Consider the following 27,276-nt stretch of genomic DNA (forward strand, 5'->3'; position numbering starts at 1 on the left):
TTTCAACTAACTTTGTATTCCTGGGATAAAACTCACTTGATCATGGTTTAGAATACTTTTTTTTTTTTCTTTCTGATACTGGAAAGGGAAGCCAGTAAATTTCTTTTCAATTTTGTTTTTTAACTAATAGACTTTATTTTTTAAAGAAATTTTAGGTTTACAGAAAAAATGAGCAGATAGTACAGAGTTCTCATATATCTCTTCTCTCCCCAACTCACAGTTTCCACTATTATTAACATCTTGCAGTAGTGTGGTAAGTTTCTTACAATTGAGGAACCAATATTCCTATATTATAGTTAACTAAAGTCCATAGTTTACATTTGGGTTCACTCTGTATTGTATAGTTCTATGGCTTTTTGACAAATGCATAATATTATATATCTACCATTATAATATTATACAGAGTAATTTCAGTTGCATAGCTTTGCCTTTTCCAGAATGTCACATAGTTGAAATCATACAGTATGTGGCCTCTTCAGACTGGATTCTTTCACTGAATAATGTGTATTTAAAGTTTTTCCATGTATTTTTTTGGTTTGATAATTAATTACTTTTTATCTTTGAATAATGTTCCACTGTATGGATGCATCAGTTGTTTGTCATTCAAACCTGAAGAATATCTTGGTTGCTTCCAATTTGGGGCAATTGTGAATAAAGCTGCTATAAACATTTATGTGCAGGCTTTTATGTAGACATAAAGTTTGAACTAATTTGAGTAAAGACCTAGGAGCACAATTGCTGGATCACGTGGTGAAACTAGTTTTGTAAGAAATTGTCAAACTGTCTTCCAAAGTGGCTATAACATTTGCACTACTACCAACAGTGAATGAGAGTTCCTGTTGCTCCACATCCTTGCCAGCATTAGGTGTTACTGGTGTTTTGTGTTTTTGCCATTTTTTAAAATTTCAGCATATTACAGGGGTGCAAATGTTTAGTTTACATTTATTGTCTTTGCCCCACCCAAGTCATAGCTTCAAGTGTGTCCATCCCCCAGATAGTGCGCACTGCACCCATTAGGTGTGAATATACTCATCCCTCTTCCCCCTCTCACCTGCCCGACACCTGATGAATGTTACTATATGTGCATTTAAGTATTGATTAGTTAATACTAATTTGATGGTGAGTACATGTGGTGCTTGTTTATGATTTGTGTGATACTTCACTTAGTAGAATGGGCTCCAACTGGTATGAATGGTATCTCATTGTTCTTTTAATTTGTATTTCCCTAATTTTCATAAATCTAACTTTTGATTTCATTGATTTTCTCTGCTGTTTTCCTATTTGTTTTATTTATGTAACTATTTATTTCATGGTTTTTAAATCTTTTTTCTTGTTTCTTGAGGTGAAACTTTTAATTGCTGATTTTAGATCTTAATTCCTAATATACATTTTTAAAGCTCTAAATTTCCTTGTAAGTGTAATTTTGCTGCATCTCATAAATTTTATGTTGACTTTGTTTTTGTGCAGTTCAGAATATTTTCTAATTCTCTTTTTGAGTTTTTCTTTGATTCATGGTTATTTAGAAGTGCATTGTTGAATTTCCAACTATTTGCAGATTTCCTTTCTATTTCTATTTTTGTTATCTAAATTAATACCATTATGGTTGCAGAACATACTTTATATGATTTAAATCCTTTAAATTTATAGGAATTTTCTTATGGTCTAGAATATGGTTTATTCTGGTCTATTCAGTCAAGAAAGCTGCAGACTCTCACTGTTCTTACTTGAAATTGTATTAGCTTTGCCTATATAATACTTCTTAAATTGTTACTTGCCTTTGATTAATTTATAGATCTCTAAAATTATTTTGATAATATTTTTATAGTTTTGTACTTTTTTATCAAAGGAAGAGGATTTGCTAACTTCTTTTGCCACAAGGGCCAGAAGTTGCTCCAAGAATAAGCAGTGATGCTTATTTCTTGGTGACTGCATTCATTCAGCCTTTGCTCTTTGTGGGTTGATAATCAAACTATATAGGTTTTAACATCATGAGCTAGGTTTTACCATGATTTTATGGTATATAATCAGCTGTTGCTTTTAGAATTTTGCCAAATCTCCAGGAGATTTGTATACCCAAATTAATTAAGTCTAATAAATGACAATAATAATCATAATCCCAGAACACTTGGGCTTTGAGTACAATGTTATTCTAGAATAATAAATTCAATCACCTTCTATGCCCCTTGATTCCTTAGAGATAACCTGACTTAAATTAAGTCTTCTAACCTATGTGTTTTCTTTGGACTTCTGTTGCTGACCACAAATTAAATGTTAATTGCATTCATGCATTTGGTTTCATGGTTTGAGAAAAAAAAAAAATCTCTTACAAAACTAAGAGTTCTTAATTCCAGAGACTTTGCACTTCTAAAATATGTAAGAGTTCTCATTTACATAAGCATCTCCCAAAGTGTACTTTGAGAAATACCGATCTAATGATCCAGTAAGGACTCTGTTAAAACTAAAGTTCCATGTGCAAGCATGTTTGGGAAATGCCACACAATGTATTGTGCTTTTGGAATTTCAAAATGTGTATTAGACTATTGAAGTCTTTGAAAACCCAGGAAAAATGAAACTTGTTTAATCTACTATTTCTTTGCCATAACTCAATATAGGATTTAGTTTTCACTTATCCTTTACTTACACCATAAAATTTAGTATTCTGTAGAACACATTTGGAAAAATCCTTTGTGTGATTTTTGTTTTATTTACTTCCGGTTTTCATAGAGGACCAAGAGACATAGGGTAGTTTGCTTAATATTAAGTGAGTAATAATAAGGGATGCATACAACTCTGAATTCAGGCATATGTGGTGCTTACAGAGCCAGAAATCTCAGATGTAGATTCACTAGTAAATGCAATGACAGGATCACAGCCTGCAAGAGTATGACCGTAGACACATCTCCTGGCATCGTACGTCCTGGTGCATATGATTCTGAGACTGTATTTTCATTATTTAAAAGTCTATAGTCTTTTTGAGCATGTTCTTCTTTTTTGCCTATAGCACATTATCGATTTGTTTCGCATTTAAATGGAAACACTAAGCAATTGCCTTTGTTAGCAAGAGAAAATGCCTATTAGAGATCCAATTTAACTTTGATTAGCTTGATAGGATACTGATAACTATAAAAGCAAAACAGAACACAACAGAGGATACCTTTGTTTTTCCACTCTCTCCAATACATCATTAGGTTTCATTAAATTGTAAAACTGTATGAAGTGAATCTTAGAGATATTTCTAGTACTGAGGCAAAGTAATAATTTCAAATAGAATTTTTAATATTAGCCACAAATTAGTCCTACTTCAACTTACTGTGGACTTCAATAAGAGATTTCTTAAAAATATACATTTTTGTCTAAATGACAGAGTTCAGATTCGTTTTTTTCTTTGAAAAATGTTGTTAATAACATGAACAGTATTCTGAATGTAATTCACTAATATTCTATATTTTCTACAAAATGAAAATTAAAATAAGGCTGAAAAATGTTTTATGCAGATTAGATGTTTAGGTTTTTATTTCATTAATTCCATAGTACTTATTTCAGGAAGTTGTTTTAAAGTTCTATTATGATTGAGGTAAATATTTGCTGTGTTGTTCCAGTTAATGATAGATTAATTAGCTTAACTATTATGTCATTTAACTTTCTTATTTTTAAAATTCTCTTGAGGCAACATGTAGAGTATAAGGTTAAAAGAAACACAGACTCACAGACACATGTGCATACTGCCCCTTACCCACACACACACAGATTGAAATTGATTGTAAAAAAAATAAATGGTTTGGAACTTCTAAACTAATACTAATCTATCTGGCAGTTTTTTGGATTTAAAAAAATGTCCCTTTTCAAAGATAGTTACCTTCCTATCTGTAAGGAAAATTGCAATAAATGTGCACATCTACAATGTGTACATTGTACATCCCTCAAAATAAGTAGTGCCTCCTTAGATGTGCTGTTATTGTGCATTGTAAAATCTATGCAACCATAGGTAGTGGGAGTTACCTATTTTCTCTTCCCTGAAAGCTAAACTTCACACAATATTTGATTGATTCATACTTATTTTCTACCTTGTTACAGCTTTGCTTTCAGAGTGTTTTCTTAGATGAAGTGATTTCTGTTTTTGTCTTCAGTGTGGCTACTCTTTTCTACCCGATTATCAAAAGCCATCAGTCAAGTGCCTTTTTTTGCCATGAACAAAATTAAAATCTTGACTTTCTTACATTCCAAATAGTGCCCTAGGTACAGCATTACATAATACTAAAAAAAACCCAAAAAAAACAAAAAAAAAAAAAACATTAAAATGCTACTAGGAACAAACACAAGAAATCTGAAAGGAAAAGATCCAGGTGGTTCTTCCTGGGTATGATCACACTTTAAGAGACTGCTTCTTTCCTTTGCATAATTTATATTTTAATAGATATATAAAAAAGTACTTTATGATCACCCAAATATCTAAATATTTCAGAGAATTATGAAATCTAAATAGTTATTTAATCACTACTTTCAGGTTAAAAAGAGGCAATAGTTATTGCTATATTATTCTATTACCTATTAAATTATTATGGCTCATAAAGCAATCAAGCATCCCTATCAGAAACTCCCTATAATTGATAAGTTTAACTATGAATTTGAAGGCCCCTCAAACATACTCAGTTTGCTTAAAGTGTGCACAGAATTGTCTGAAGTTTTTTTTATCTCCAGTAAGATACATTCTACTATAATCCCACAAGAAAGGAGATGGACAGTGAGCTTTAATATAGTCATTTTTTCACTCAAGCCAATGAACTCCCATGTGTGATAGAAAATAAACTGGTAAAACCCCACTGTAGGTGCTTGAATGAAATTATGCATACAAAATGTACTACTGCTGTTATGAAGCCTCTTTAAGTCTTTGTGTTAAAAAAATGTTTCTATTTAAGTCTCTATGAAATAAAAATTATATCAAAAGCTTTCAAGATTTTTAGGAAGCAGTTTGATTTAGTTCAACAAATATTTATATCATAAGCAAGTTTTAAATGCCACAGCCCACAAGGAAACAGCTGAGTTGTATTACTAATCAGTTGTGTTCTTTTCAGCAAGCCATTAACTCTGTCTTGGACTATACTGTTCTCACCTGTAAGAAGAAGGTTGTAGGCTGGTAGTAGTCCAGCTCTAATGGTCTATGAATTAATTTAAAGTTTTTTTTCTAATATCTAGCCAGAAGCTGTTATTAGAAAATTAGCTAGGCAGTTTATGAGGTTCCTCTCTTAAAAAGAACTTCTCTCTTAGATACCAATGGACCAGAAAGTAGGCCCTCGCCAGACTCAAAATCTGCTAGCACCTAGATCTTGGACTTCCTATCCTCCAGAACGGTAAGAAATAAATTTCTGTTGTTTACAAGCCACCTAGTTTATAGTATTTTGTTATAACAGCCTTAAAGGATTAAGACAATGTCTATGTAAAGTTTTTAAGAAGCAGACAGAGAGAGAGAGAGGGGCCAAACAACTCCCGGAGAGGTTCATGGGTCCCAAGAGAGGGGGGGCCCAAGAAGTCTCGTCCATTTGTAGGAGGTGCAAGTCTTTATACTGTTTGGGGCCGTCTAGGGACTTTTGGCGGGAAGAGCTGAGGATTTTACATGGCGACCTTCTGTGGTTATTGAAAAATAGGAGAGGCTGGTGGTATTTGCGGAATCCAGGAGCCAAAAACTTTCTTATCTGGGTGGACATCCAGGTGTTGTTCTTTTTAGCAGGGCCTGACGGGTCTGGTCTCATGAGCCTTTTCTTTTTGATCTAGGGACGGGAAGGGGGCCTGCCACCAGCCTCACAGTCTAAATACAAATTAGCTCAGGGTTATCTAACAAAGCTTCAAGTAAAATCTAATTGCAATTAAAAAAAAAAAAAGGACTCCTCTCTTTAAAAGGTATTGGATAATTGCCCCTATTTTACTGGGGAAAACAGTCACAGCGAATCACTGAATTGTAGCATTTTAAAGGTGACAGAGCATTTAGAGATCATCTAGCCAAATATACTCTTTTTGCAAATACAGAATGTAGACTAGAGTGGTCAGGTACTTCACCTAACTCTTCTAGTATCTCAAGTGTCAACTCTCAGGAAACACTTTTCTTTAAAAAGAGATGTTTGGCTAATGGGTCTTGCCCCATTGAAAAATAATAATTGCAAGATTTCTGTCTTTAAGTGGCCTCACTCCAATCCATTTGATCTCTGTTTGGATCAAGAAAAAAATATATATCACAGTTATATTCCTGTCTCTTTCAGAAATCAAGAAGGAAAATTAATATCATACATTAAATCACATGAATCAGACTCCACAGTATGTCAAATATTTGTAGTATGGGGAAAATCACTCTCTACCAGTAAAATGTAAGGGAAAAATGTAAATACATTATGTGAAAAGGAGATTGAAACTATGGACTAAGAACCATACTGTTTAGAAGTCCTTAGAGATTGTCTTTTCCAATTTTCCCACAGCTATACTGAGGACCTAGCAATATATGCTCATTCTCTACTTCCACTTACCTCACCAGTTAGCAGTGAGATAGACACCTGATATCTCACTTCTATCCTCATCGTGATTAGCACCCATGATAAAAGTCCCTGAAGTCTTTTCTCCCCTCCACTCTGAAAATGTGTTTCCTCTCCCGTCAAGTATTGTGCTCCCTTCTCTCCTGAATGTTTCCCCTGGGTCCTTTGCCACCCCTAATCCACAAAAGCTTTTCTAAATGAGACCTCCGTCTATTTCTCTAATGAAATCTGGATTTTGCCTATGCTCAATGCTTTCTGTAAATTTCCACTGCCACCATCCCCCGCCTCCATCAACTCTAGCCTAAGCAGAAGGGCTGAAGGAGGGGTCAGGATCTGAAGTGCCCCTTGGCTGCCTCAAGATCCTTATGCCTCCACCTTGATGAGAACACAAACCATGCCATGAGGGGCTAGAGCCATCCAACTGCTCCCCCTCTGCCTCTCTTCAGTGCAGACATTACCGTCACATACAAATTGATGCAAAGTTCCCCATTGGGGAGGGTTGGGAACTAGAGAGAGAAAGGAGGTCAGGGAAAAGGGAGCAAGAGTAAAATGGTAGGCTCCCTGGGGTTGTAACTTTTGCCCAGATTCTTCATTCTGCAGCCACCTTGGGCATTGAGCTGGATTCCACAGTTTCCTATGGCACCCAGCTGTCCACATTCTGTTCTTTCAGGATCTTGCTCTGATCTCATCCTAAAAGCTTGCGATTGCTTGGCTACACAACACTTGCTAGAATTATAAAAGCGAGGATATGGTTGTGCTATGCATAGGGATTTTTCTACACTGGGTTTTGCCTCAGATCCATATTTTTTAGCAATGGCCCTGCTCTGTTCTGACTGTCCTGCTGTTATGCAGCGGAGGTGCTTTGTTCTGTCTTCTCACTGGTGCTCTTGACTCAATGTACTCAATGCCTTGGGGCTCTGTTTATCAATTCTACCTTCTTTCTCCAGTATCATAAGTGTTTTTTATTTTTTTATTTATCTGCTTGATCCCTACCCTCTGCATATAAACGTGCTCAGGCTTTTCCCATATTACAAAACGTTTCCCTGACCTATGCCACTCTCTAACAACCGTTCTGTTGAAGCTAAGCTCCTAGAAGAGTTGTCTCTGCTCAGTGCCCCTCGTTCTCAGTCTCCAATTCAGAGTTTCAACTCTACAATGTTTATTTGGATATCTTTAAAACAAACAGAAAACACAGATTTTAATAAGCACCACATGTCAAAAGCTAAATAGAACTCATGCTAATTTTTGCTGTTTTTGTCATATATATTGGGGGAAAAGTAAATCATCATAAATAGCTGCTATTTGTGCTTCTCATTGATTTCATTTCCCTCCTTCCATTATTCTAATGTTGATACTTATTTTTTCTATATATTTCTAAGCTATACATGTATGCATATATACATATAATTGATTCATACATTTATAACATTTACATAAATAGCATACTGGTATGTGCTATTAAATTTTTAAATAATGACTTTATAACCAATATTTTTGCTGAAAATATTATTAGCTGTATGGCTTGCTGTACAAGTTCATTAATTTTCTATATAATTTACCATACTGAATACAAATAATGACCATTTTGGTTTTTTTTTGAAATCTTATATTCCTTTTTTGTATGTGAGTATATGTTGATATTGATTTTCTTAATGCTGATAGAGATATTTATATCTATTATGTATTTCATTAATTTGATCATTTCAATTTTTTCTAGAAAGTGTCATTCTTTATAATTCTATTATGTTCAGTTTTCTTTTTGTAACTTGGAGATGAGTGCTTAGTTTCTCGTTAATCTTTTTGTTTTCTACCATTTCATATTCTGGGCTGTTCATTTCTTACTAAGCACCTGATTAACAGCATCCCATAGATTTTGTGACAAAGTGTTTTTGATGTAGTTTAGTTTCAGAAGTTTCCTAAATTTCAATTAAAATTTCTTTTCAGACCAATGAATTTGTTAAATATTAATTTTGTTTCCAAATGTGTAATTTCAACTTTCCTCTTAGTTTTTCTTTTTATGACAGTATGATTAAGAAATGGAATTTATATACCAATTCTTTGCTATTTGAAACTTCTTTTATGATCATTTATAAATGCTTTATGTGTGCTTCAAAATAATTTTTATTCTATATTGGCTATATTATATTATATTATTGGCTTCAGGGTTCTATGTGTATCCTAATTAGATCATGTTTCTATTATTTGTATAGTATAATTTTTTTAGATATTTAGTGGGGTTTTTTTGCCTGCTCAATCTATCAACTTCTGATATCAATGTATTACAATACTCCAATCTATTAATTTTTCTATTTCTTATAATTTTGGTTGTTTTTGCTTTATATATGTCAAGACTTTATTGTTAACTTTACCTAGGCTTTGTATTATTACATCTTTACCATGAGATAATTGTTATATTATCTTACATTATTAAATAATTATCTTAAAACTGTTTTTTGGCATAATGCCAGTTTGATTAGATATTATTCTAAGCCATATTTTTGGTGTTATTTTTAGTATTAATAATTGTGTCTTGGCAGGGCACGGTGGCTCATGCCTGTAATCTTTGAACTCTGGGAGGCAGAGGGGAGATGATCACTTGAGCTTAGGAGTTTGATACCAGCCTGAGTACAAGACCCAGTCTCTACTAAAAATAGAACAAACTAGCTGGATGTCATGGCGCAAGCCTGTAAATGTAGTCCCAGCTATTCAGGAGGCTGAAGCAGGAGAATCGCTTAAGTCAAGGAATTTTAGGTTATAGTGAGCTATGATGATGTCACTGCACTGTAGCCAGGGCAATAGAGTAAGACCATGTCAAAAAAAAAATTATGTTTTCTATTTACAATGCATAGAGGTATACTGGTAAATCTTTAACTGGCTCTCTGAAACAAAAACCCTGATTTGTAGCATTTGCTAAATATTCTCAACATGGTGGAATTCAAACAACTTGAAGCAACTGAAGTAAAGGTGAAAAGAGATGTGCATAGCAGCTCTCAAGAGGTGTAGAGAGACTGTGTAAGCTGCTTCCAGCACATCACTAATGATACAATTTTTGTTTTTTCTTCTTTCCTTTCTTGTATTCGATTATCCAGAGTTTCTTTATTTCTTTTTCTTTTCCCTGTACTGGAATGGAAGTTACACATTTTATGTTGTTTACTTAGTGATTACTCTTGAATTTTTTAACATGAAGATTAACTAAGCAAACTAATCAATATCTCTGTATTCTTCCTAAATAAGAGTTGTAGGTTGTGTTAATTTTGACCTTTTGCCCAACTTGTATGTTATTGCTGTCTGGTGTTTTAGTTTATGCTTTTTAAGCCTCTGCAAATTAGTCAAAATGTCATTACTTGTAGGATTTTAGGATATGTTTTCCATTGCTTACTATTTAACTGTAAGTATAATGTAGATATGAGATGTTTTCAGACTGTGCTCTATAGATCCCATTGATATCATATAGGTGTTTTAGGGGCTACTGATATGAATGTGAGAGAGGCCATACAGTTAGTGTGCCACACTTTCATCTCAACTCTAAACAGCCCCCTTTTGTTGGCTATGTGTTTATTCCTAATACTCTCTATTTTTTTCAATTGATGTATAATTTACATATAATAAATATATATATATACATATACATATAACCAAACCCTGTAAAAAGATGTAGCCACTATTCAATATCTGAAACACACGCACACAATATATACACACATGCACTCCTGAACTTCTTGCTTCCTTGAGGTGGTAGAGCTATGCTGATCAGGCACAGTCTTTCTAAGCAGAGCACAATGCCAATCTTATATAGAGTTTTGGAGAAGTATGAAATTTAGCGATTAGCAGATTTTCAGAGGAAGGAATAATGTCACATTACTGTAGATATGTAGTTATTTGTATATAACTATTGCTGATTGTCTAGTGCTCAGAAGCATGGTCATTGGAGTGAGTCTCTTCCTGACTGGCTGACTTTCAGAAGTAAAGGGCTTTTGCTGTTTGGTTATTTGTAAAACCATGTTTACTAAAGTGAGTTGTCATTGGTTGAGGATCAAATTTAAAACTCTTGTCAGTGGTTAATTTTTTGTGATGACTAGAAGGCTATCATTTATTAATCAGGCTAAAAATGAGTTCTGGTTGCTTTTATCACTGTGGCAACAAAAGATTCAGTCTTTAGGTATGAGGAATGTTTTTTTCTTGATGCCTCCTTTTAGTTCTTTCTCAGCCAACTGGAACAAAGTCCTTGATAATTGCTCAGATCTTCATCACTATTGTGGCTTCTCCTTGAAGGTGAAGTTTGTGTAGGTATGACTTTTGGTTTGATGATTGATCAGCACAATTATATCCTTCTTTTGTCTTCGAGCTATTTGTTGAATTATCTGTCAGAACAGTGACTACAAAGAAGCATTAAGTTTCTGGACAACAGGAATTAAACAACTATGAGGTAAACAAAAAATGATTAAAGATTGGCTAGGCATTTCGAAATCAACCAAAGGGTTTCCAGACTTGACCAACAAGCAGATCCCAATGACTCCCTGCATTTACTTTAGTGAGCCAGGTTGATACTCTTTTTATCTGAATATAGATTGATTCATTTCATGCGTAGTGTTAATGCAGACACAAAATATGATAACAACAGTGCATATTTTCCCTGAGTAACCAAAAGAAAGTCCTATATTATTCAATTATTTTATGAGGAATTTTATAAGACTTATTTTTTTGGCTGTTATTTATTATAAATATTTCAATTATGGACCAAGCATCTGTTGTCTATCTCCTCTGTGGTCTATTCCACTAATTATTTATATATATATTTTTTACTAATTTAAAGACCTCAATTGCTCTGAGATTAAAATATGTTAAAGTTTAATGAACTAATAATTTAGCCGAGAAAGTATACAGAGGACAAATATAAATGCATATTAAACTGTGTTTTGAAAATTAGATGGTAGTGTGCATAACAAAAGTGTTTGGAAATTGTAGAAAGATTCCCAGAGTCTTATGTTTGACAAAAGTCTCTAGAATATAAAGTAAACCACTAATTATATTCTGTTTATAATGAGCTCGCAAACCCTAATAGAGATATATAGAAGTATGCACACATACATAGTGTTTGATAACCCTGAAAAAAATGCTTCTTATTTTGTTGTTCAGTTTCCTTGGGAAATAAACATATTTTATAATATTAACTCACCTCTCATAAAATGCAAAGAGTTGTCCATCTTATGAAGAAAGGTAGCATGATCCTACAATATTTAGTCCACATGTTTACATAAATCCTTTCTGTTTTCAGGAATTTTAATAAATATATTGGTCTCTCTAATGAAACCACTAAAAATCTGTTTTTAACATTAGCAAGTTTTATATTTTAAATTGTTAAGGAAATTACATATATTTGGAATAGCACTGTATACTTGAAGTTTGATAGAGCTTCAAGTTTTTGATATGCAATAAATAATATTTACTCTTTCCCCCCAAAACAAAAGCAAAACAAATAGCAACACATAAACAAAGAAAAACCAAACTGTTATGGCAGGTTTGGAAAATAATACTATTCTTTTTTAATTTATATTTAGAATAATTCTCATAATTTGTAGTACCTATACCTTCAACTTTTAAAAGTCCACATTTCCATGAATAGTATATAAATAATTCTAATTCTTTCTCTGCAAATATATGCTTCATAAAGCAATAGCAATGATTACTTAATGTCAAAATATGTTGGTAAAATAATGTGTTCATATTATAAAATAAGATTTTTAAATTTCTGAATCATCTAGCTGAAGGTTTCAGAATATTTTGCCCTAGAATCCTTAATGTCATGGTAAAAATATGAAGATCTATATGCAGGGCTGTGCTGAAACGGGTAGGTGTGGGTGGGGTGGCAGTCCTCCACCACCGAGCACAATTTGAAAAGCTAGTCTAAAAGCTTCAAGCCTGCAGCTAAAAAGAAAATGCTGCAAAGGTAAAGCAGTGCCAGCAAAAGTTGCAGTGCCAGGAATCATTGCTGAGATTTCTGGAATTCATCAGATGACTTTCAAAATTTCAATAGGTTATGTGGGTGAAGGAAACTATGATAGAGAACAGAGATGGATTTAAAAGAAGTAAGTTTTACTTTGTGCAGTTATAGTTAATTCATCAGAAAATAGTGTCAGATTTATACAGTAAAATTTGAAGAACAAGATGTCCTATGCCACAAGTCTAAAATCCTGATTTGTCTTAGGGAGTTCCTGACTCCCCCCAAATTCAATGAGTGGTAATCAGTGATTAATTCCTTTACTTAGAATTGTTTCTCAGATTACTTGCTATGGTGCCAATGACCTAGCTTAACATAGATTAGGTGAATTTGCATTTTAGCACAGAGATCAGGGTGGAAAAATGCCGTCAATACTATTGATGGTATTGAAGACGGCAGGGCAGAGGTAGAGATGGCAGTGGAGGGGAGCATCAAGACAAGAGAGTCCAGAAAAGAGAAGCCACCCAGCTTTCACCACAATGGGGATGAAATCATGGATTCAAGAAGTGTGCCACTGGGCTATTTCCTACTTATTTCTTAAATAGTAAAATAAAATGGGGATAATAATTGCAGCCTGCCAAATAGGGATCTATTGTGTAGACAGACAACAGAACAGTGTGAGGTTTAACATCTGTTTTGGCCATCATGGAAAAGGAAGGCAGAAAGATTGAAACAGAACTGGAGGGCATTGAAGATAAATTTCACTCACTTTACGATTTTGTCTGGCCTTGACCCCAAGAGACAGAAATATTGTTTCAGGAATTCAGCTTTCTAATATTATGTGTAGTGGGAAAGGATGCACAACAGTGTGAAACTGATCTAGTCAAGTTGATGGTGGACAATCCACCAATTTGAGGATAATTAGGAAAAATAAAGGCAAGATCAAGAGGAGATTCAAGGAAACCAGAAAAAACTAAGTGCTTTGAGAGAATGGAAGCACTGCCACTCAGATATTCATTTCCATTTTGAAGGACTAATGAGAAAAGCTTTAGGCAGAAATTCAGGATGTGATAAACTCAGTAAACAGTTGTTCATGACATAAGTTACCCGAAAACCTCAGGTCCAGGCTTCTGCATGGCCTCTGTAGTAGTATTCCAGGATGTCTCTACTATATAACATGATGCCTACTTCCTGTGACTGCCTTTAAATAAAATCTCTATCATAGAAACTCATCATGGGTAAGGTACATATTTCTCCTACAAAACATTTTAGTGTTATTTATGAACTCTCATGACCATGCTTTTAGATAAAAGAAACATTTGATAAATCACTAAACTCTGATATGGCAATGCCAAGCCCCTTATGGACTTGTCACAGTATGTAATTTGCTCATTTTAAGAAATCATCTTATTTAGAAAGTGATATAAAAATATCCTCACTTTTTTCTCTATTCCACTGAAACATCCCCAAAGATATGAAAAATAAACCTGCTATATCAAAAATTGACTGTTCAGCTGTAATTCTCTTTTAATAAAAAATGTCTAATGTTAAACTGAAAATAAAAAAAATGCTCTTTGCTTCTACCCCAGAGGAAATATGCTAGAGCTGAGGAGGAAAGTATTGCAGGAAATATTTAGACTACTTTTTCCAGCAAGTGGAGTCTACTGCAAGCTAGGTATAACTTTTCTGCTTTTGGAGTTGCTGCAAGGCTGGTTTGTGAGAATGCATCATTTAGGTAGTATGAGAAGATAATGAGCTGCCTAGCATCCACTCCTCAGTGTGACTACATTGGTCTCTTCTTATTTCATTCACAGAAATCCTCAAGTAAAATGATAACTGAGTTCCATTGCACATTTAGATATGTTTAATGTTGTTCACAACTACATCAATAATAGCTTTTATTCTAGAAATATAATTTATTTTAATCTCATCAATAATAATAGTGTTATGTTTGAAAAATTATTAAGGGCCTAAAGACCATTTACTATATTTTCTATGGGATATGGTATACAGATGTCCCCAATTTATGATGGTTCCTCCTACAATTTCTCAACTTTACAATGGTATAAAAGAGATACACACTCAATAGAAATTGTACTTGGAATACAACCAATCTGTTTTCCACTTTCACTACAGTATACAATAAATTACGTGAGCTATTTAACACTTTATTATACAATAGGCTTTTTTGGTGTGTGTGCTATGTGAGTTTCACCTTACTTCCTTTAAAATTCAGGATATTATGGGGGTACAAACATTTGTTTACATGAAATGCATTTGCCTCGCCCAAGCCAGGGCTACAAGCATATCCTTCCACCATATAGTGTGCCCCATTTCCATTACCTGTGGGTTTAACTCCAACCCCCTTCTGCTTCCCACCTCCCCATCCCACCTACTTGACTGGCACCCAGTGAGTATTACTACCATGTGAGCACCTTAGAGTTGATCAGTTAGTACCAATTTGATGGGGAGTACATGTGGTGCATGTTTTTCCATCCTTGTATTACCTCACTTTGAAGGATGGGCTCAATCTCTATCCAGGATGATATAAGAGGTGCTAGATCACCATTGCTTTTTGTAGTTGGGTAGTATTCCATAGTATACATATACCACATTGGAAACATACAACCTCCCTAAGCTCAATCGAGAGGAAATAGAATTCCTGAACAGAGTAATATCAAATGCAGAAATTGGAGCAGCAATAAAAAATATTCCCCCCCAAAAAAAGTCCTGGACCAGATAGATTCATACCTGAATTTTACCAAACCTACAAAGAACTCATACCTATACTGACTGCAGAAATTATTCCAAAACATTGACAGGATGATATCCTCCCCAACTCATTCTATGAAGCCAATATCACCTTGTTACCAAAACCAGGAAAGGGCACAACAAAAAAAGAAAACTACAGACCCAATATCCCTCGTGAATATAGATGCAAAAATTCTCAGCAAAATGTTAGCAAACTGAATCCAACAGCACATCAAAAAAATAATTCATTATGACCAGGTAGGCTTTATTCCAGAGATGCAAGGCTGGTTCAACATATGCAAATCTATAAATGCAATTCACAACATAAATAAAACAAAGAACAAAGACTGTATGATTCTTTCAATAGATGCAGAAAAAGCATTTGATAAAATCCAGCAGACTTTTATGATAGAAACCCTTAACAAAATAGGCATAGATGGGACATTACTTAAAATTATTAAGGCTACATACGATAAACCCACAACTAATATCATATTGAACAGGGAAAAATTGAAAGCATTCCTGCTTAGAACTGGAACCAGACAAGGCTGCCTACAATAGGATTTTTGTTATATGATTTTGCCCAACTGGAGGCTAATGTATATGTTCTGAGTACATTTAAGGTATGCTAGGCCAAGGTATGATGTTCAGTTTGTTAAGTGTATTAATGCATTTTTCACTTATGATATTTCTAACTTACTCTGAGTTTATCAGGACATAACCCCATCATAAGTCAAAGACTTCTGTACTTCAATGATATTTACACTTTGGAGGCTCTGTGAAGATGCTGGGGTTTAATACCTGCAAATATCAAAGTTTTCTTGTTTTGAAAACAATGGAATTTGATGCAGATGCAGATATAGTTATTTTGTTTCTTGAGAAATATATCTTGAGGGGAACACACAAAATTGTAAACATAAAAATTATGTTTAGTTAAATCATACTCATAGTATGAAAATTAAAAATTATATTACTCTTTAGTACTATTTAGAAAAACTATCTGCTAAAGAAGAAAATGGGAATAAAGCTACCATGGGTAGGTAGAAGACTCACAGAGCCATTGACTTTAGATAATTGACTGAAAAAAAATAAAGCTTTAGTGTCATCTAGGAGTTTATGGCAGGAATAAATGTGTACTACATACGTGTTCTGTTCAAAAACACAAAAATTGATTTCATTGTTTATTTGTTTCATTGTTTATTTGTCTATTTGTTAAAAACTAGTTTTTAAACATTCACTCTTCATAAAGTTGGATGCTTATAAAGTTGAGTTCCCTGGGAGCAGAGATTTTTGTCTTCTGCCTTCAGGCAATCTCTCTTATATCTGTATTCATAAGTACATGTACTTGCATATTTACTCATTTGAGACTTTGTAACAATTTTCATTATACCTCTTAATGTAGGGAAATAAAAGTGGTGATTTTTCTTTTTCCTCAATAACCTTATTTCTTTAAGTATATCAGCTTATTTGTTCTATGTGTGACAGCAATTGCTTACTCTCATTGAAACATTGCTTATACTGCAAAAATTAAATAAGTTCTGTTAAAGAATCCTAGACAATGGTATTGATTGACATAGGACAATGCAGAAAATGCATTTAGGTCAATAAAAGAAACCAAAATGTAAGACCCACAGTTATATGTAGTACTGATTGAAATATATATTATATGAAAAATGAACTCCTGAAATATCGGGCTCTTCAGTAACACATACAAGGAGAGGTCTTGCCAAAAAGAATGGCTGGTTTACAAAAAGGTTTAAAAACCTTAAAAGAAATAAAAATTTGAAGATATATTTGGAGACTAATGGTCCTTTCCCTCCCTAATGTCATCATACTTGATTCTAAGGAAGAAAAAACATATTAATATAAGCTTGTATATAGATATTCTTCTCTGTCTTTCTGTTACATTTTTTGATTAGAGAAGATACTGATAATTTATAAATAGGTACAAATAGAGTGGTAGATAGCTAGAGCTTTGTGTCCTGGATGTTTCTTAGAAGCCATGATATGAGCCATATTAACAGTTTGTGTATATTGGTATACCTGTAGATTATTTTCCATTAGCAATCAGAATGCTTTAGTAATCACTTGCTATGGTTCGAACATGTCCCCTCCAAAATTCAGTTGTTTCCAATATGATAGTATTAAGGGGTGGAGTCTTTAAGAGGTTATTAGACCATGAGGACACTCCTCTCTTGTTAGTGGGAGTAAGGACCTTATAAAAGATGCTTCACACAGCATTTGGCTAGCTTGCTTTCTTGCTCTTTTACCTTCTGCCATGCATTGAAGATACAGCAAGATGGCCTCCCATCAGATACCAATGCTAGCACAGTGATCTTGGACATCCTAGCCTCCAGAACTGTGGGAAAATCAATTCCTGTTCTTTATAAATTACCAGTCTCAGTATTCTGTTATAGCAGCACAAAATGGACTAAGGCATCACCTGCACTTCATTGTGACATGAGCAAGTAATAAGTTTCATTGTGTCAATTTGTAATTGTTCATTATAGCAGTTTACTTCTCCACACAAATACAAGTGTCTAGGTGTGTGAGTCACTGAACTAGGACCCAGGGATAGAACAGTGGAAAAATATGTCCCTTCTTTCATAGAACTTGCATTCTACAGTGGTAGAGAAGGCAGTGAGCAAATAAATATAACATATGCACCAGAAACAGTTCAATTACAGAAAAAATATTAAGCAGCTTTAGAGTATGAAGAATGATGATGACATACAATTTTATATAGAGAGAACAAATAAAGTCTCTTTAAAAATATGTGAGCAGAGGATGGAAGTAAGTGAAGGAATAAACCATGTGTATATCTTGGGCATGAGGGAAGAATTCCATAGACAGAACAGAAATGACAGGCATACTGAGATAGAAGTATGCTTGATATGTTTAAGGAACAGAAGAGAGGCCATGTAGTGAAGAATCTTGCCTAAGGGAAAGAAAGATTATAGATAAAGCCAAAGAAGTATTGGGTCAGGTCCCTTAGGGTTTTCTTGCTCATTGGAAAGATTTCATATTTTATTGTGGTTGAAACTAGAAGGTATTGGAAGTTTATAGGAAGGCAGTAGCATTATCTGTATTAGTATTTAGGAGAATTACTCTGGTTGCTCTGCAAAAAATAGAACAAAAGGGAGCAATAGTGAAATTGAAATGTCCCACTAGGAGACACATCTCCCTATCTCAGATTTCACTGTCCAGTGCCTATGCCTGCATGCCCTGTATGGACCACATCAGTAGGCTCCTTGACAGCTGGTTTCAGGTGGGACTCAGCCAGTGAAGAATATGAGCAAAGAACTGAAGTAGAAGAGTCAAGTTGGCTGAATACCTCGACTCAAGGTCATATTCTTGTCAGGCATCCCTCTTAGGCCCCTCCCCTTACTTCTTCAGGTCCAGTGTTGAGCCCAGTGTTTACAATCTTCCTGGTAGTACTTTATCCCTTGTGCTTTCCTACATTCTTCTATCCTCTTGGTTAAAGATTTGGACTAGGGTTGTAATTGTGGAGCTAGTGAGAAGTAGCCATATCCAAGACATGATTTTAAAGTATAACTGGAAAAATTTCTGATGAATTGGATGTGGGGTATGTAAAAAAAGGAATAAAGAGGAAATTTAGGAAATAGGGCAAAAGGAAATTCATCCTCCAGAGTTCCATACTCATTACTGTGAAATGAGCCAATTATGGTGGTCTTTAACATTTGGTGAGAACATAGTTTACTTGAAAACAAACCTAAGTAGATTTAATTGATTCATTTATTTCTTTGTGCTATGTAATAACTCTTAGTTGCCCAGTCATAGCTCTTTTGTTTCAATATTTTATTTAATGTGAACCCCAGAATATTAATACACAAACATTTTTAACTGTTTATTATATACATTTTGTATTTTTATACATTTTTATATATACACATTATATACATACATTCACATTTACTTTTATATACATATACACATACATATAGAAAAGAACACAAATGTGTATATGGTATATTTCTATACATATATGTATATAGAACAGTTCTATATGGATATATACATATGTACCATAGTACATACACATATATACATACATATCCATATGGAATATACACAAAAATATACCATATAGCAATGAAATTTTAATTTTAATTAAAATTTTAATTTTTATAGAAAATTTGGTATTTGTTCTTCATGTCTCCAATCAGTCAATTGGTTTCTAACTTTGCAAATATAAACTTGTTAAGAAATAAAAATATGAGAAAGCTCTTTTATATGTGAATACCTTTCCATTACATGTTATATTATATATATTAATATATTATTGTTCTATATTAACTTTATTCCTGTCCCTGGTGACACAAGTATTTTCCCTTTATTAAACTCTACCTTCTATTATGTGTAATTTGTCATTCTCTTTATGAATCTTAATTGTAGCCAAAAAAAAAAAAATGAAATGGGGAGCATGAAACTAATACTTATACTTCATAGGTTTTATAAACTTAGTTTCTACTGCAGACCTCTTTTACCTATTTCTTTTCTTTTTGTGATCCTTTTGCTGTCCCAGTGCCATCATATACACACACAAAGAATATTAATAATGTCTTTTCTACCTTTATATTCCTCAAAATCTTTTAACATTGTGAGTTTGTGCTCCAATCTATGTCTACTATATTCAATGAATCAGAAAATTAGACTTTAAAATTAGACTTTCTCTTTCTGGCTAATGTCAGTCTTATGCTTGTCAGAAGAGAACATATTCTTTTAAGCCAGATTTCTCACAAAAAAAGGAAACAAATCATCTTTGTTGACAAATACATCCTGTTAACATGTATGCCCGAGAAAATCATGTAGGAAACTGTGAAGAAGAGAATGATGAGGTTGTCAGCCTGCTTAGAGTTGTTTTTTTTTTTTTTTTAAGAAGAGATGTTTGATAAGCCCTCACATTAATATGAATGCTGTACATCTAAACCTCAAATAATTTGCTAAAGATGCTTTGCAGGAGGGCTTGACACCAAAAAGAACATCTAAAGAACAGCAGACCAGAGGGATGTAAGCAAGGTGAACAGACCGTCTCAGAAGTACAGATTTGGGATATAATCATTTCACTTTGGAACATTCCAGGGGTCCTTGTTACCTCCTCTAATTCTCCCCAACTTGACTAGTGCAGACTCAAGGTTAAAATCCTAATAAGGAATCTGCAGAGAAATAAGCCTCCAGAACTGATTTTCTCCTTGCTGCAATGAATTTCAATTATTTAACCATCACCGTAGGAGTGTGATTTTCCAACTAACATTTCACTTAGAATGCTAGGGAATGACTGGGGAGGGAGGAGGATGCAGAATTCAGAGCCTTCTTGATCCTTTATCAGTAATCAAAAATACAGACAAAGAAAGATGAAAGTAGTTCAACACCTATAATCCCTTGAGAAGAAAACTGAGGACCTGGCTGTCAACTTATATACCACCTGAGAGCACACAAAATAAATGAAAGGATGTAGGCCCTCCTCTGAAAGTCAGTGTCCCTGGGATTCAAAGGCACATCAGACATGCTGCCCTTGAAGCATGACACAAAGGCTGGCATTGAGAAAGGCCAGCTCACATGACAGCAGAAATAAAGTTTGAGATCCTGGAGCATCAAAGCAGATTTAAAATATCTGAATTGCCAGAATTATTGACTGTGAAGTTTTAATGGCTCCTTCTGTCTGCAGTGGCCTTTCCTGCTCTTTCTTTGTAAGGAAAAGCATAGAGTTCAAGCCCTACAGATCTATCTCAGCACAGTGGAGTAGTTAGGATCATGACATGTGAAGTCAGACAGATCTGGGTTCAGGTCCCAGCACTACCACTTGCTAGCTCGATGAACTGGGTCAATATGCTTAACCATTCTGAATATCAATTTCTTTATGTGTAAGTTCTGACCCTACAGAGATATTACATCTATTTGCAATAGACAGAGCCAAGCCTTGAGGGGTAAATCTATAGACATTTTAAAGATATATTTGAAAAGTCAATCTCGTGCTTTGGAGATTAAGATTATTAAATATGGGCTAGCCCAAACTGAGGATCAATCTTTCAGCCCCTGACTTGGTTAGCAGACAATCCTGTTCCAGTCTCACGGGTGCAGGATGTAGGGCAGCAGATTTGAAATGACATGTGGTATAAGCTAGTGTGAGCTCTACAGAAAAACCATTCAGATGTGTCCTTTAATATAGCCTCCCTCTGAAGAATAATTATTACTTTCAATAAAGTTTTGTGCATCTGCTACATTCAGGGCAATGGGTTGCCTACTGGGAATTCAGCCATGTTCAAGGTCAGCCAAAAACTGAACACATAATTAGTATTGAATTACATCTATGCCCTTCCCTACACACACACACATACACATACACGCATCATTATTGTTATCAAATTATGCTTAAGTATGATGACATCAACTTTTACTGACGATGTTATGAGAAAGATTTGTATGAAATTTGTTGAATTTGTAGAATGCAGTTGATTAAACCTCAGTGTTCTCTTTATTAAGCCCCTGATTCTAGTACAAAGAATAGTAATTCTCTTAAGCAATTGATTTGTTTTTATCCAGTGACTATTGCTACTCTTGTTAACTAACAAAGATTTCTTGTTTGCACTTGGTTTCTGGAAAATAGAGCACTAAATTTAGGGCCAAATAATGGTAGGTATGTAGGTCACATTAACATTTTAACATCTGATTATGATTTATGCATTTTTGAAAATGTCCTAAAATATTTTCTGAAATAAGGAGAGGTGCAAATAAATGCCAAATAAACTCATTCTGAACCCTTTTAACAAGGTCTCCTGGGAAGGAAGGTGGCAGGCACTCTAACTGAGCTAAATGAAGTGGTGTTTACAGGTGAGAGTCAATCCTAAGCAAGCACTGTGTACCCTACCACATTTTCTCCTCTGCTATTCCTCGCACCTTCACAATAAATCAACATTCTTTAGAATAAAAGAAATAGAATAAATGAGGAAAATGTGCTGTTAACCACAGAGTAATCCTAGGAAACCTGTGGAGTCCCACGCTGAGCTCTCAGTTGCACAACTCTAGAAAGTAATGCCATTCCACTAGTATCAGCTGGTAGAAGAGTCAGGGGAAGAACAGCACAGGGCCTGGTCACATGCCTCTGAGCACATGCTGCAGTTCCTTTCCAACTGTAGAACTGTGGGTAATCATTCCCTGAATTTTATTTGTATATGATAAAGCCAAAATATGTAGCAAAAAACAATTAAAGGTATAGGCTATGACAGACAGCACTTTCGAACTACGATCATGAGCTATAGTTTACCATGAGGTATTAAGGGATAATCTTCAAATTAAAACAAAAAAATTCATTATCAGATATATTTAGAATATTTAGGACTGACCAAAGTTTTAAAAAAATATTTGTTTTGTTTTGCTGCATAAGTTTTCTCAATATACTTAAGAATATTCAAGAAGGAAATATAGAAGAATGGATCATTTTTCCAAATTATTTGCCCATAGAATGCACTTTTTTCCTAAAAGCTACCACTATCACACAGGAATCTAGGGTTTTGTGGAATACAGTTTGGAAAATAATAGATTCTGGTAATTAGAGTACTTTTAAGTTTTAGTGAAGTGCAGAAAATACATCATTTCTATCAAGAAATGTAAAAGACAATATGAACTTTTTAAAAATTTAAAATAATTAAACTATAAGGCTAGATTGAATATTTTATGATGAATCCTATTTTTTCCTAAATTTAAAAGTTATTTTGAAAGCTATTTTTGTATCTCTTGCAAAATAATTGATACCACTTTAGCATGCAACCTCACCGCTAGAAATACACAAAGACATAGACACATACATATAAACATAGGCGCACACACACACACACAAAACAAATAGAAAAAAAGTGTGTCAACATTCAAACATGTACAGAATCCTTTAAAATGCTAAGGCTATACAGGAAGACTTCATAATAAGGCTCAGGCTTAAGACATAGACTTAATTATAATTAAGTAACTTAACACATTAACTGTCATGAGAGTTATTTTTAACTCACTCTACTTTTGATCCTGGGCCACATGAAGCATATATAAAATAACGAGTGACATGTGCACCATCTGAGGGATGGTCATGCTGGAAACTCAGACTTGTAGGGGGAGGGGGTAAAGGGCATTTATTGAAACCTTAAAATCTGTACCCCCATAATATGCCGAAATAAAAAATAAATAAATAAAATCTTACTTGTTGATGTTCTTATTGTTACAATTGACAATTTAATTGTAAAACGTGGCTTAAATGAATAGAAGTCAATAAATTTCATTTTTCTATTTATGTTTACTGTTAAAATTACACTCCAAGTTTTTATTCTATTTTCATAAAAAACTCTGTGGCCTCAAGCAAAAGTTTCTGACGTTTTGTGTGGCAGTAAATGTGTTAAGTAAGAAAATTCCTTTTATAATAAGTTTAAACTCAGAAAATAGTAAAAAAAAAAAAAAGATGCAAATGCTAGATAATTTTGAAAATCCAAAATATATTTTAAAAATAAAAACAAATTTTATTGTATTATTTCCCTGCTCAAGACTCTATATGATAATGGTTTTCTAATAATAATAAATGTAAGAAACTCCTGGGGAAAGTCTTATGATTCAAGGTGCCAAACTAAGCCCATCCACTTAACTGCCCTTCTCATGCAACCACAGTAAAATGACCTTAAAATGATGTAAACTGGTATACAAGCCAATAGCCATAAAGAGAATAGGAGAGGAATATTAGGAGATGCAGAGATTCTAATAAACTTCTAGAAGACAGTTTGTGATGGGCAGAATGATAATCCACAGTGATGTCCATACCTTAATTCCTGGAACTATTGATATATTATCTTACATAGCAAAAGAGACTTTACAGATATAATTATGGTTATGAATCTTAAGATAGGAAGACTATTCTGGATTATTTAGGTAGGCACAATCTAATCATATGAGTCTTTTAAAGCAAAGACTCTTTCCTGGCTTTAAGGGAGGGAGAGAGGGAAAGAGAGAAAGAGAAACAACATTGTTGGCTTTGAAGATGCAGAAAGGGCATCATGAGCTGACAAATACAAGCAGCCTCTAGAAACTAGAAATAGTAAGGAAATGTGTTTTCATGTATAGCCTACAGAAAGGAAGGGAGCCCTGCCAATACCTTGATTTTAATCTGGTGAGACCTGAGTTGGACTTCTGACCTCCAGACTTGGAAGATAATAAGTCTTTGCTGTTTTCAGCTATTATGTTTTGGGTAATTTGTTATAGCAGCAATAGAAAACTAATACATAATTTATGTTGGTTGAAGGCAGGTAAAGAAAGATGCAATCCACCTTTTGCCAGCATGGAACAGTGACCAAAGAGGGGGAAAAATAGGGAAAATTAGGTTTTAGAGGGTTAATATAATAGAATGCTTCAATGCCAAACTATATGGAATTCCGAAGAAAAGGATATAGAAAACATGAAATGGATATTTTCAAAGAATAATGTAGGAGAAGCTCCTGGAAATGAATAAGAACACAAATTTTCAGATTAAAAAGTGCCACTAATTTTTGCTCAGCACAATGAAGGAATGAAGACCTCTTATCAGACAGATCTCTGTGAAGTGATGCTAACCATCTTAGAGAAGAAAATAATTGACATTTAGAAAGTAGAGAAAATAAAGTTGTTGAGGATAAGCAAATGCCAGATGTTGAAGGACAATGGAAAAATATACTCAAAGTTCTGAAGGAAGCTAGTTTCATTCTTGAATTTTGTAGCAAGCCTAATTATCAAACAAATATGATGACACCATAAAATTTCTCAGACTGACAAGAACTTTGACAATGATTCTCATTATTGGAAGGCCAGTAAAATGGAGCAGTAAACAAAGAAAAAGAAGATCCATGAAAGTGGCACCAACCCAGAAAGTTGGATGGCAGCTCAGCAGCAGGCTGGCAGAGCAATGGAAGCACAGCCTCACATGGAAGAACAGTCTCCAACAGGTAGGCCCTTGGGGATTCTAACCCCCATTATTCCTCCTCTTATGAGCCATCATCATCTTGTGCCTCCTACATTATCCTTGCTTCCGAAGCCTGGGGTCTGTTTTAAATATCACATCCAGAGCTATCCTTTTAACACATAATGCTGAAAATTTTACTTGTTTGCTCAAAATACAATGGCTTCTCATCATACTTGGAGCAAAATTCCATGTCATGGCCCATAGGTCCCTAAGTGGTGTGGCTGACACACAGTGCAACTTCTCTTGTTATCATTCCTTCCTTTTTCACTTTCTCCCAACCACAGTGCCCTTTCCAGAGTTCAGAAAATGTGATAAGCACTCTCACCTCAGAATTTTCACTCTTGATTTTATTTATTCCAGATACTGACATGCTTCGTCCTCACTTCCTGCAGTACACTGCCTAAGGATCCCCTCTCCAGAGGACCCTTGATGATCACACTCTCTAGAATGGCATCCCCATTTCTCTCTATAACCCTATTTGACTTTATCTTTTATTCCTCATAGCACTTGTTACTACCTACCATTAAAATCTATATTCCTTTTACTTTCATATATTTTTCATTTCCCCAGCAGAATGTGATCTTCATCAGGACAGAGATTATCTTTTATGTTTACCCCCTAAATCCCATCACCAAGACCAATATATGGCACACGTTAAGGCTAAATAAGGTTTGGGAAATGTGTGGATGTGACAATAATAAGTGAAGTATAAATAAGGAATATTCTTCATTGTAGAGCTCAGGGGTCATGTAATTCTAGCAACTTCTCTGCTTCTCCAGTAAACAGTAATTACATATTGTGATAAAAAGGGTTTTTTTAATGTTTGACTTTTAGAATCAAATTATGTGGAAATCAAGTATGATTAGGGAAAGAAATCTAAGTGTCTTTAACTTTGATGATGTGAATATAGATTCAACTTCTGAGAGAGAAGGGATTAGACTGAGCTGGAAGGAAGTATGAGAGCATAAATTTCTCCTAAAAAAATGTGCAGTCAAAACTAAGATTTATTGATGATGCAGCAAGAAATAGAACTATAACTATGAGTTTAAAGTTGAAGAATGGAGCAAAAAAAAAAAGGAAAAAAAGAAAGAAAGAAACCCAAACTGAAGATAGTGATATAATTGTACCTCAAGGAGGCAGGGCAGGGAAGGTGGTGCATGTTTAAGTGAGTGAAATCTCCCTCTATCACTACAAAAATTGTTTTAAGAATGTATATGTTTAGCTTCAATGCCAAAGGTTCTGACTTTAATACATATCATGTGGAGCCCAGCAACATATTATTTGTTTTTGTAGGTGAGGATGATATTGTATCAATATTTTTTGTTTTAAATTAATGCAGAATAACATTGACTATTTGATAGGGAAGGGTGGGAGCATAAAAGGGGAGAACCAGGGAGTGGTGTGGACTGATGAAACTGTTCTGTATTCTTCTTATGGTTCTGGTGACAAAAATATGCCATTTTAAGGAGTGAAACTAAATTCTGGGGTGGGTAGCCTACAGGCCACTACTGAACAACACTATTCTCACAGTTATTTATTGTGTCATTGTGCCAAATTCAAATGCTACTGCTTAGGTAGATATCCTTGATCATGAAGGGTTCATTCACTGTGATTCAAAGTGATGTCCCTGTTCACTAGTGTGCACCTCAGGCTCTCATTAGACTCAACCGTTATTCCCACCACTGAGCATTTGTCCTCCTTGGCTTCCTCTCTAAAGTGCCCCTTCCCATTTTCTCACTCACCAAATTCTACTCCTTCTTTCAGGCTATAGTCCATGTCTTATCTCCTTTCTCAAAGGAGTCTAAATAAACTAATGATTTTTTCATTCCTCAGTCATATTCTACTGCCTTTATTCTCATAGTTCAATTCTTAATGGTTCTATAATTAGCTCATAAGTTTTAATTTTTTTGACCTAAAATAAATGGAAAACACTGTGAATGCTTTTATAGTTCTTCTTTGGATCCTCCTACAGTGCTTGGCACAGTGATAAATACACAATAAGTGGTTAAAAATTTATTGATTGAACATACGGTTATATTAATACTTCAAGGTCACGCCTAGGGCAGGCTGTGTCTGCAGAA

This window comes from Microcebus murinus, chromosome 5, assembly GCF_040939455.1.
Source record: "Microcebus murinus isolate Inina chromosome 5, M.murinus_Inina_mat1.0, whole genome shotgun sequence".
NCBI lineage: Eukaryota > Metazoa > Chordata > Mammalia > Primates > Cheirogaleidae > Microcebus > Microcebus murinus.